The 13,070-nt window shown below is 43.5% G+C and overlaps 1 protein-coding gene across 1 annotated transcript in view; it reads right to left on the bottom strand.

Annotated features, from left to right (window-relative positions):
- The window catches only part of SLC12A2 (solute carrier family 12 member 2), a 409,553-nt gene that overhangs the window by 373,964 nt on the left and 22,519 nt on the right, over positions 1–13,070 (bottom strand). The gene's annotated exons all lie outside the window — the stretch shown is intronic.

Here is a 13,070-nt window from a genome sequence, read left to right as displayed (position 1 = left end):
GAAAAAGTCTTCGAGGGAGCCTGCCAAATAGTTAGTTATCAATGGTCAGACTGATACAGTATTTCGAAGAAGAAAAAAAAAAAAAAAGAAGTTTGCCAAGTAGTTTCCCACTCTTTTCATTACTGAACAGTCACCCATTAACGTACCAGAAATAACACCGACTCGTGCTATCTTTGTAAAGGAGCCCTTGTGTAAATGTTTACATGATTGCACCATGGTAGTTCCTTATCGCCACCTTGAAAGTGTATTGACAAAGTAACTAATGTTTGCGTATGAAAATAAGGAAAAGGCAGGTAAAACAAACAGGAGAATTCGTTTTTCTCCTTCTGGTGGTAGACCAGCTCGGAGGGTTAATGCACCAAGAAGGAGTTTAATTAACACTAGTGTATTTAGCAAAAGGTGCAATGACGTTTGTTACATTAGATACACAAAATGCTTGTTTAAAGCAAGGGATAGATAGATTAATTAAAATCATTACAAAAGGTGTTTCATCCCAGTGCATCAAAGCAACATATATCCAACAAAGGCGCAATTAAAAGACGACAAAATTCTTCTGCTTAAAAAACAGATGCAGTCTTTAAACAAAGAAGAAAGTCAATACAATGTCTGTACATCCTTATGTATCAAAACCAGTCTACTGCAGATAAATACAATAGGATAAAGAATGAACTGCTTAAAAGCAAGAGATATTTGCCTTCAGCAATACCAATTCAATGAAGCCTTTTACAAAAAAAAGGAGGAGGAGAAGGAAAAACTTCACAACACCTCCTGTTTTACACAGTAGTTTCAGAAGGCTGGCGGCGGTCATCTATGAAAGTCAATCTCTCAGAGTAAATTCAACAGCCGCATCGGAGGAGTACGCAAAAGCAATGACCTCTGAAAACATAATTTCGGTGGTTATGTTTTGCCTCCGCCCTGTGCATCTGGATTTCAGAACTGACATTCTATACCATAAGAAGTGTCCTTCGTGTGCAAGCTTTCACCACGAGATTCCTACCTCACTGTCAAGGCTATTGATAGTACTACATGTTTATGCTTAGATGGTAATTAAGAACCCTTCAAAAAGGCAGAATAAGCTGCAACTCTGGCCTGTACCTTCACTCCAGGGTTCTTCACCTGAACCTGCATTTTTGGACCCTTCGGGGATGTAAACTTACAAGAGCAGACACAAGCCACAACTGGTGTTGCAGACACAAGTGTGTGTTTTGCACCTAATAACTCCTACCAAAGATGTTATACTGCACACAATACCAACTTATGTATCTGCAGCAGTCTATAAATTATATAAAATCCTAGTAAAAAGCAAGTTCTCTACATGGAATCACAATACTGATGCCTTAAATGGGGGGGGGGGGGGGGGGGGGGGGGATTTGTGTGTCTTTCTACCCTGGGATTACAAAACTGACGGTTAAAACGTGTGTACCTAGGTGCAGACTCCAATACTCACATGAGGATCAAACTCCCCATTTCCAAATTAGAGGAAAAGTGCATGTGTGAGATCGTGCCAAATTAATTTATTATTAAATATGGGAAGAGGTGTGTTAAGACTTATGTTCTATTCTAGAACGTATATGCTGTTAAGCTCACATAGATGTTAAACTCAAGAGTTATCCCCTGAAATAAGAGAGCGTTTGAGGACAGATCTTTGGCAGAGAACTGGGCCCACATTTGTGGCCATTAGGAAGTAAGAAGGAATACGCGAGCAAAATAAGTCAGTCTGGCATACCCTTACCTAGCTTTGGGGTACTACATGGCAGCTGTACGGTCAAAGAAACCTGGCCATTATGAACAGAAAAAGTTAAGGTGTTAGAACTAATTTGAGGAAATAACCACTTAACTGACCTACTAAAAAAAAAAAAAAAAAAAAAAAGTATGGTCAAGAGGCGGATGAAAGACTGCAAATCAGGACAGACAGTGACTGCCCAGAAAAACCAATCCAACTTAGACCGATTATAAATCAGAAGTATATAGAGGAGCTCTTCAAACAAACAATCGCGTTTTTTGAGATTTAACGCATCCTAGACAATTTTGTATCAGGGGCCTGATTAAAGTTGCACAGGTATAGCTGCATTACCTGATGTGTATTTTAATCAAGTCTGATTACATGAGACTAGTCAAATTAATTTGTATAACATTTTATAAACTTAGTTTTGTATTCAGGTTTTTTTTTTTAAATATATTAAGTGCATGGTTGAGGTTTAAAATACGTTAAGGAAATTCAACTTTAAAAAAAGATTATATATATATATATATATATATATATATATATATATATATATATATAAAAATAATTTCCTATTTTTCACAAATGGAATCACTTTTCATGAGGAAAGTTTTGTAGAATAAAAAGACCGGTAAGGCAGCTGCTTTTCAAAATTTCAAACTAAAACTATTAAAGTGATAGTGTCAAGGAGCACATAAGACGGGTTTCTGTTGGAGACAGAATGAACTAAAATCCAAAAGTGTTTTAACATGCGTTCTGAGATTTTAGTCAACATAATGACAGCAGCATTCTAAAGCAACAGACCCCTAAAAGAGGTTGTCTTAGGTCATGAAATGTGTGCAAGGACTGCAGAAAAGCTAATATAATTCTTTAACTCATTCAAATAAACAATGCGACCGGAGCCCGAAGAGTTCATCGAAGAAAATAAACAAATTATGCAGCAGTTGTAATTAGGTGCCCCAATGGTGGTTTAGTAACTACTCCTACATAAATGCGCACAGTCTTTAACCCCTTAACTGCTTCCGCCATTTTTCTCCACGTTTACTCTAACTTCTTCCTGAGATGTCAGATAAAGCAATATACCGTTACGTGTGCTGGACTCTTCTGGTTGTGGGGATATACAGGGTTTAAAGGTTCATCAAGAACCCTAGGTACCCAGAGCCAATAAAGGAGCTGCACCTTGCAATGGGTTTTCATTGTATATCAGGTGTACAGCAATTCATATGGTGAAATATAAAGAATGAAAAATAGGTATCAAGGAAACCTTTGTATTTCCAAAATGGGCACAAGATAATGTGTTGAGAAGCAGTGGTTATTTGCACATCTCTGAAATCCGGAGCATCCATACTAGCATGTGAATTACAGGGCATTTCTCAAATAGACGTCTTTTTAACACACTGTCTTCATTTGGAAGGGGAAAAAAATGTAGAGAAAGACAAGGGGCAATAACACTTTCCACTATTCTGTGTTCCCCCAAGTCTCCCGATAAAAATGGTACCTCACTTGCGGGAGTAGGCTTAATGTCCACGACAGGAAATGTAACATGAACACATCACATTTTTACATTGAAACCGGACGTGTTTTTTGCAAAGTGCCTAGCTGTGGATTTAGGCCTCTAGCTCAGCCGGCACCTAGGGAAACGTACCAAACCTGTGCATGTTTGAAAACTAGAAACCTAGGGGAATCCAGGATGGGGGTGACTTGTGGGGCTCTCACCAAGTTGGTACCCAGAATCCTTTGCAAACCTCAAAATTTGAAGGAAAAAAAAAAAACACGTTTCCCTCGGATTTCAGTGCTGCACATAACGGTTAATGTTGGTCCTTACATGAGGGCAACTGTTGACCTTGGGGTGATCCAGTCCTGGTGCAGGTACTAGGTTCAGGCACTCAAGTAGGGCAGCGTTTTTATCAGGGAAAATCGCAGCCCCCAGGGAAACCACACACGTTGACAAAAGTGTTTATATATATACACATACACACACAGTCTCTCTATATATACACACACATGTATCTATATATAGATATAGCTATATATTGTTTTAATAGCTGTATGGTTTCCTTGCAGGGGTGGGGGAAATAGTGGCCCCCAGGAAAACCATACAACTATTTTAAATATTGCCACCGCAGGGTGACACCAGGTCAATTATAATAATTTTTTTTTTTTTTTTTTTTTTAGTTCATCTAATTTTTTTGACCTGGGGCTCTACAGCCGGCAGAACACCCACTGCAGGAAGCAGTGGGAGGACCTGAGATGCTGGGCACGGATGTCCGCAGAGGCCCAGCATCCCAAAAAGGAAGGGGTGTCTGTCAGACCATGACCCCCTTAATGGCCCGCATTCTGGCGGTGGCCATTGCTGAGTTGGATGGGCGCTTGAAGGCAGCACAGCAGCCTCAAAGGGGTGAGTACCACTAAGTTCAGATTGCTTTTTGTGAAGTATAGCTGGGTGCAAAAGCGTGGTGAAGTAGTGGCTGGGTCGTACATAGGTGTGTCCATGCAGGTATCCCCCCTCTCAGTCAGTGGGATTGTGATTTGAAGGAGCCGGTATTTGGCAATGTAACAGGTCCCACGGGTGGACTAGTGGGTCTGATGTATGTCCTCTGAGACTGGACACAATGTGGTGGGACAGCATCCCTCTCCGTTCGGCCAGCTCAAACTATTTGGATATTTAGAGAATGGATGCTGATGTAGTTGGCCAATAAACTGTAGATAGGTCAGTGTAGTGTGGGAGGTAGACGACCAATCAGAGGTACCTACCTTGATATAGTGGGTGATGTGGAGGGGTAGTGTCGGGGATGGGTGGGAGTGCATTTGTGGCAACATGCAATTCAATTAGGTATTGACTGCCTGCTTACTTCCCCCCCCCCCCCTCCCAACACCTCTTCCCCCCCCCAGTGTTCTTGTGTGCATTAGCATCATCTGGGGAAGGAGCAAAGGCACCAGCGAGTGGGGATGGTGCTGCCCATAGGACCCAGGAGGCTGAGACCACCGACGCAGAGAGGACCACTGGGATGGAGGGCAAGGCAACTACCACTGCAGGTAGTGACGCAGACAGCTCCTCCGATGGCAGCTCCCTGGTGGTGGTGGACCCTTCTGGGACCACCGGATCTACCACTTCTTCGCACCCCCCCCCCCCCTCCAAAGTACCTACCACCCCCTCCACTCCCCCCGTGTCAGTTCACCCAGGAGGGTGGGTATCTCCTTTGTCGCAGGCACTTCTGCCCCTGCCCCAGTCAGCCCTGTTGCCCTCAATGAGGAGGCTATTAACCTCCTGAGAACCATCTCCGTAGGCAAGACAATCATGAATGCCATCCAGGGGCTGGCTTCCCAGATGCAGCAATGCAATGCCTACCTGGAAGGCATTCAGGGTGCCATGTCTGGCCTATAGAGATCTCTTCAGGCTCTGGCCTCCTCTCTGACGGCAGCCAGTGTCCCTGGTTCTTCTGCCCCCCCCACCCACCTCCTCTGCCCCTTCCAGCACCCCACTCCTTTCACCCATCCCAAGCACAAATTCAGACAAGCATACACCCAAGAAAGTCAGAGGAACACAGGCACTACACGTCCCACCACAAGCAGGCACACATCCAACAACATCCACTTCCCCCACTGTGTCACCCACCCCCTCCTCCATGTCTGTCACCCCACCATGCACAGCCACATGCTCTGCACCCTCAGTCACTGCACCTGTCCCCATTCTCACAGTAACCACAACTGCTGACATCCACCCATGCACCCCAGACACCACATCCGCACTCACCACGACAACTTTCAAAGACATTTACTGCACACTCACCAGACCTGCAGACACCCACACAACATCCATCTACACTAGCTGCCTGTCTCCTCCCACTGTTTCCGCTCCTCCTCCCAGTACACACAATCGCACCCATGCAACAGCCATACAAACCTAAGCAGACAAAGCATGCACCTGCATCCACTGACAGCATGCCTACACCACATACTTCCACTCCCTCAACCTCCACTTCCAAACCTGTCTACAAAACCCATCCATCTGCACCTAAGAAGCTTTTCCTTTCCCATGTCGACCTTTTTGAACCCACTGGCCGACTCAGTCTTGTCCCTAAACGCTCCCTTGGCCTCACTAAATCCACTCCTTCCTAGTCAGAATCCTCCCCAGATCTCCCTTCACAGACTCGTGCCCCTTCACCAGGGAGGAAAAGAACATGTAGGAGGCCTGACCTCACACCCACCCCCTGGTCCAAGCCCACTCCCACTATTTCCCAGAGCTAGCTCCAAGCCACACCCACTCGAAAACTTAAGCCAAGGACCCCTCCCAAGCCAAGGACCCCTCCCAAGCCTAAGCCCCCACCACCCCTTGCTCCCTGAGATGCCTGCCAGCCTCACTGATGCCCCTTCCCTGTGGAGGTCGTGTTAGGAGTCAAGATGGGGGCCTTGTGGGCCCAACGGGACAATTTGAAAGGACTGGCCCATGGCCTTGACTGTACTTACTTTTCTGCCTCCAGTTTCTGGCATGTTGGTGCAATGTTCTTCCGTAGTGCTGCGTTTTAATGTGGGAGGGTTGTGTACACAGGTATGTGCTTTGTATTTTGTTTCTGTGCACATGTCAGGCAAGTGTCTACCTGTACAGATTGTGTTCCTAGTTTTTTTTTGGGGGGGGGGGGAGAATGCGTTAGTGTGTTGGTGGTGAGGGTGTGTGTAAGGGTGTCGGTGTGCATGTGTGGTAGTCGGTGTGGGGGATGCATGTGTAACTTTCCCCTTCCCTCCCTTGTGTGCTAGGTGGCTGTACTCGCCGATGTCGTCTTCGGTGGTCACGGTCCTGGAGGAATGTCGCATGGATCAGCACTGGGAAAATTTTCAGTTCATGCTCCATGTCGGCATAGTCTCTGTCCCCACGGTGTGTTTCCTTATGTACGGCTCCCTTCCGCCAGGCTTTGTGTGGTGCGTCTTAATACGGTGGGCGGGAAGGGAATTTCTGCCGGCCTGAAGATGGCCGCTGTACGCGGAGGCGGCTCTCCAGCTCTGGCGATAGCAGATGCTGGTCTACTCACATTGTCCCACGTAAGTCATAATACGGCAGTCCGGACCACCTCCCTGGCGGCGATCGCACCTCCACCACGGCGGTCCAACACCACCAAACTCATACGGACCATCTAAGTGTTACCTTGTTGCCGTTATACAGGCCATTAGAAAATACAGATACATTAATTTCGATCAATCCACCACTCTTTCACGGCACACCTAATAGCTCTCTACCAAAACTAGATGGCATCATTACATCCATAAACAGACTTCATATGATGACATATGTTTCCCTCCTCATCAAACTATCTACTCTGACATTCCTAGCAGTCAATACCGCCCTCCTCTGCTGCACTTTTCCATCCAGAATGGACTAGATGCCAAGTGTTAGAAACTGGGTTTGTGGTTGGTAGAAGTATGCACCCCCATCCAAGCAGGAACCACAATCCTAGTCGAGACAAGTCAGATATACACCGTAAATTAACCTGTGTTCATCCTCGGATAGCTTGGCCTAGGACAGGAAAGCTTAACTTAAGAGTCAGTGTAAAGTATTTGTATAACACTTCAAAGAGTAAAACACCACACAAAAAGATATCACACCTGGTTAGAAAAATAGAGCTCAATTTAATGAGCAACACAAAATCAAAACAACAAAAATCCAGTAATTAGAACTGCAGTTATTTTTAATTAATAAACAGTAGAATAGTGCTTAAAAGGGATATCTGGTCGCACTGGACGGGGACAAGGTCAAAAGTTCAGGCCAACCACGATGGAGCGAGGGCCAGCAATGGGGGCCCAGGCAGGTCCATTGAACAGTGCCTGTGTAGATCCTGCAGCAGAAGAGATGTGCCTATTTTCCCCATGTAGCAGTGGCAATGCGGAGATACCAGGGTGCAGTGGCAATGATGGTGATGCGCTGGAGTCAAACCCCGCAGTAGCTGATGTGGCTATTTTCTCCATGCAGCAGCGGTTTCAAACGCGATACACCGGTTCTGGCCTTGCAGCAGCTGCGATGCGTCCAAGTTGATCCCGGCAGTAGAGGCATTGCGCTGGTTTGGATGCATCCAACGGGGGCTACTCATTTGTTCTGTCTCTCACCACAGCAAAAATGGGTTGGTTCTCACTAGAGCAGCACTTTATATCCAATTCCAAGGGCACAGGACTGGATTGGCCCACTTGGCAGGGCAAGACTCCCAGAGGGCAGAGTCCGGATGCTGCAGGTGATGAGTTGGAAGTCCTAAGTTCCTGAGACTTCAGAAGAGTGGGGGACAAGCCGGCTAGTCCTTGGAGTCCCTTTGGTTCTGGGGTGGAGATATTCAGGTTCAGTCCTTGACACTAATCGGGCAAGGAGGGCAGCAGGGCAGGAACAGCAGAGCAACATTCCAGCAGAGTGACAGTCCTTTCAGCAGCACAGCAATCCTTCCTGGCAGAGCATCTCCAGGTCCAGAAATGCAGTGAGTTGGTGTCCGAGGTCCAGTTCCTATACCCAGTGATGCCTTTGAAGTGGGTGGGACTACAAAGAGACCTTTGAAGTGCATAGAGTCCCTGCCCTGGCTCCAGACTCACAACAGGAGGTATGCTGTCCTTTGTGTAGGATTAGGACACAGCCCATTCAGGTGTGTCAGCTCCTCCCTCCCATCCTGCCCAAAATGGCCCATCAGACACACTTAAACACCTCTGTGTGTGGTTTTCTGGAGGGAATGCGCAAAAGCCAAGCTATGACCCACCAGACGTGTATTCATAATCAGGCAAAAGGCACCAGATGGTTAAAGTAAAGAAATGCCAACTTACTAAAACTGGCATTTTCAGAATTACCCCCAAAAAAATACTAATAATAATACACTATCAATTGTGATTTTAAATTGTGATTCCAGTGATATCAAACTTGGAGGTCCCTTCTCTTCCCAACTGGAAATTACACATATATAATGTAACAAGGCAACCCCAATGTTATCCTATGGGAGTGATAAGCCTTGCAGTAGCGAAAAACAAAATTTAGCCGTTTTGCATTAGCAGGGCAGGTCAAATAATTTTTTTTTTTTTAAAGTACATGTACAACTTTTTTAAATACACTGCACCCTGTCCTTGGGCTGTCTAGGGCCTACCTTAGAGGTAACAGGAGTATTAAAAAGGAAGGCTTGGGCCTAGTAAGAAGGTTCTTTTTTTCTATTCTGTATAAAGTTCAATTTTTTGGGGCACAAGGTAAGCATGCTTTTGGTTAGTTTACACCCTGAATGTTCAGCCAGGAGCACACTGGGAATTGTGATGACACAGTAGTTTTTGAGTTCGGTTGTTGCGCATGGGCTTAGATCACAGTCACATTTTGAGCATGTTCATGTGGCCTGGATGTGTTTTTCTGCACTTTTTGGATTCTGGGTTTGTGATATATGCTGTTTTGTTGGCACTGAGGACTAGTCTGCATCTGACTTCAGTGTGTCATTTTTTGATCATTTCTTGAACATCTTCCCCTGATGAAGCGTTCATACCCAAAATCCACTGGGTTGCAGTTTGAAATGTTTTCTTCAAGTAACTGTCCGATACACAGGCACAAGTTAAAGTGTAAAATGAGATTTGGATTCTGAGCATGCTGGAAACAAGACTTAATAACATGAAATAACTGTCATAATAAAAGGACAAATGTGAACATTGTCAATTAGGAATGATTCTTGTTTCGTATTGGGTAAGTCCTGGGGCTTTGATGTATTGTGTTCTGGCACTAGTACCCTGTTGGGTGTACTGGTTTTACAAAGAAGGTTAACTTGTCAGGTTGACATGGCAGTTTAAAACTTCCCACACAGGTACTGCAATGACAGTCTTGAGTCAGGTTGGAAAGGCTACTGAAGTAGGTGGCACATTCAGTGCTGCAGGCCCACCAGTAGCATTTAATTTACAGGCCCACGGCACAGGTAGCGCACTTTACTATGGGACTTTTAGGTGAATTAAATATGCCACTTGTAGATAAGCCAGTATAATGCATCCAGATGGGCTCCTTGAAATATAGCCATCTACTCGTCACATATGGGATCCCACAGAGTTCAATTAGGGGTGTGTGAAATTCAAGAAATTTGCATTCAAGTAAATACATTACATTTTGGGAAAATTATGTAGTTACCTGAAATTCAAATCCACCATTTAGCGATGTATTTAAGCCGAAAATGCACCCTCACGCGAATTATGGAAAAGAGCATGCATTTTCCAGTGGATAACCACCAACTACTTATAGCATCTAAGAGAGGTAATTGCCATTGGCGCCAGTGCAGGACATCAATCCTATTTGGCTCCAAATTCACTGTCCTATTTGGCAAATGAACTCTGCTTTCAAACAGTTGCAACCTTCGGAACAAAGATAAGGACCACCTATGTTCCCAAGATCTATTTTACTAATTGTGCCACCATGTTGATATTCGAGGCCCCTGCATTTTGCGTGCTATCTTCCCATGAAGAATTAACTCTTTGCCTCCTTCTCCCAGAGACATCATTTTGTCAAAAAGGCTGCATCCTAAACCTTTACCAAATGCACAACGTTTGCTTTTGCAAACAGTCATCCTTTGTAAAGCACTCTGTTGTGCCTATGTATGTGATATATAATAAAAACTTAAATAGATAAATATAAAAGGATAAGAAAATACAATAAAATACCCAAAGAATGCAAGGATTAGAACAGCACTCATTGACAGATGTATCACTTTGTGAATCAAAACAGTAACCAGGAGCTATTAAGCCGCTCTGCTGGCACATATAGGGCAGATTTTGCCAACTCGGGCACTTCGGCATCTACACTTCCTTAGCCATAACCATTAAATTTTAATTCTCCAACCCTCTCATCCGAGCATTAATGATCTACCGTTCTACAGAAAGTCGTTAAAAGGCTCTCCTTTTGCTGCTGTGAAATGGATCTTTAGTAAGACAATGCAAATAAGAAATTAAGTTTATAGAAAGGAAATGATTCTGACTAAAACCTGAAGAAAGATTATTTTTAAAGCGTTTAAAAGAGGGCTCACTGTTAGGCTTTCAGTTCAGCCTATTCTCCCAACACTGGCAAACACCTACTTCAGATGTGACGTAGGCATTTATGTGTATTGCATAGTTTTCAAAGAGTTGGAAATACACCTCAAATTAAAGATTGTATTGAATTTAAAAGCGTCCATTAATGTCAGCGTTTCCCACAATCGACTGACGTACATTTTTATCCAGTACACCTAGGTCCTTTGTGACAGCAAACCAAGAACATTGGTGAAGTGCAACTGAACACCCATAAAAGCCATTCCTCTGTTATATAACTTTCTCAAGCATTGATATTTTAAGTTAAGCACAAATACACATCTTCTCCTTGGGATTCAAATCAAGTTACCGGTTTTCAACCCATTAGGCAAATGAGAAAAAAGGTCATCACCTAAAGGTGAAAGATGAAACGGGTCAAACAAGTATTCCTGTAGGAAGTAAAAAAAATTTTTTTTTTTTTTTTTAAAGTTGAGGAATTAAAAGGATTTTAAAGTGCACTTAGCACCCAAGGGGCACACAGGCGCTGTTGCAAACAGTGACAAATAAATGAAAATTATCCAACAGGAAGTGGACATATGCTGACACTGGATTAGCATGCTCTCTCTAACTGTAGGATACGGCGTACATGAAGATTTCAAGAACTGAAAGTGCACCCACCATTAAAAAAAAAAAGTCTTATATTAGCTTTTGGGGGAAATAATGCATATGCCTGCCCATGCAGGTGCACCGGGCATTAAAGTGAAATGTTAGACTGTGATGAAGCAGAAAATGAAGGTTTTACATTTATTAGCGCATAAACGTAGTGTGAAATAATCATGTGTGACTTTAACCGAACTAATAAAGATTGTACGGGGACAAAATGTGCCCTCAGAGTAGTTTGCCAACATTTATAAGCGTGCTTTATATAACATGATGTATTAGAATTGCACTAATCCGACATAATTATAAACGTGTGCTACGATTTGCTTGTTTGAAATGTTTTAGCTTAGCATTACTTTAGTGGAGGCTTTGGCCTAGTTGCCTGGTCTCACGGTTTAGATGCTCGTATTTTTTTCAATGTGATATTAAACGTGTATTTCTGCTTGAAGCTGTACTTTTCCACTGAGATCGTTCACATGCTTATCTTAAGGTTTCGTGCCAGCCTGGCATATTTTCTATTTGCTCCAAGGTCGATCTGCAGGTGCGGACAATGGAAGCTCTGAAAGTGAGTTAATTGGTATAAAATGTTGCAACTTGCGTACCCATCTCCAAGGATAATGTATGCTTAAGTAAAAGCTTGAGAACTGTTGTTTTTGATTGGACAATTTGAAGCTAACCTATGAACCCTCCAATGGAAGATCCTACTGGATTTGAACTGTTGTCTATTTAAACCAGGTGCACGAGAAGAAGGTAGCTTTTTGCAGCCATTACCAGCTATTGCCCGACATTGCGTCATTCCGTAGCTATTATGGCCCACCTTGCTGCGACGCCATTTTGAGAGACTTTGATGCTTTCTCTAATCGAGAGAAAGAGACTTTAAATGATTCTTGCCCTAGAGACTTTAACTTTGATCCCTTTGCATGAAGTAGTAGTTTTATTTTGCCGCCGTGAGGCAATTGCCCCGTTCACCCCTGCCCCTTTGCCCCGTCCCATGCTGATTGAAACGGTACCCACGCTGATCGAGAAACGGTACCTGTGAGACGAAGACTTCCTTGAATGCTGATCGTAATTGGTAAATATGAAAGGAAATTGTAAAATTGCATTGTGTTTCTTTTAGGTGACCAACTGCTGATTTTTGACAAGATCCCTAGCTAGGAGATTTTCTAAATTAACGTTGCTAAATTGTTTTGCATGAAGTCCCACATGCCGATGCTAATTTGAGGTTAGATGAGGATTCTTTTGTCGCACGATGCAATTTGAGACCTTGTTATGCTGACTAAATGTATGCAATTAGTTCATTACAGATTATACTATTAGTGATTTGCATTGCTATTATCGAATGCCTTGTTATTCAAATGCTACATAGATTGCACCTGTTTCGCCGTTATGGACAGCTATTAATGTTCATATATGTTTATCATTTGGTGTTGACACATCTATATTGTGCTAGCTTTGTTAATATAGGGAAATAAATTCATTAACTTTGAATAAACTGGTGTGGTTATTCCTGACTGAAAGGTCAGGGTTCGCCGAAATGTATTCTGGATTAATTGTTAAGTGTTATGTTGATCAGGGAATTGCTTATGTTCGTTATTGATTTAATGAAATTGACTGATTAAGGGTGCCGGGGGTCCCACTTAGTCAAAAGATTCATCGGCCTAAAGAGCGTCCCAATACAGGTAAAAAATTACTAGTACGGACCGCTCTA

The sequence above is a fragment of the Pleurodeles waltl genome, chromosome 1_1 (genome assembly GCF_031143425.1).
Source record: "Pleurodeles waltl isolate 20211129_DDA chromosome 1_1, aPleWal1.hap1.20221129, whole genome shotgun sequence".
Classification (NCBI taxonomy): Eukaryota; Metazoa; Chordata; class Amphibia; order Caudata; family Salamandridae; genus Pleurodeles; species Pleurodeles waltl.
Note: the sequence above shows the minus strand (reverse complement) of the source record. Positions and strands in the feature narration are given on the sequence as shown.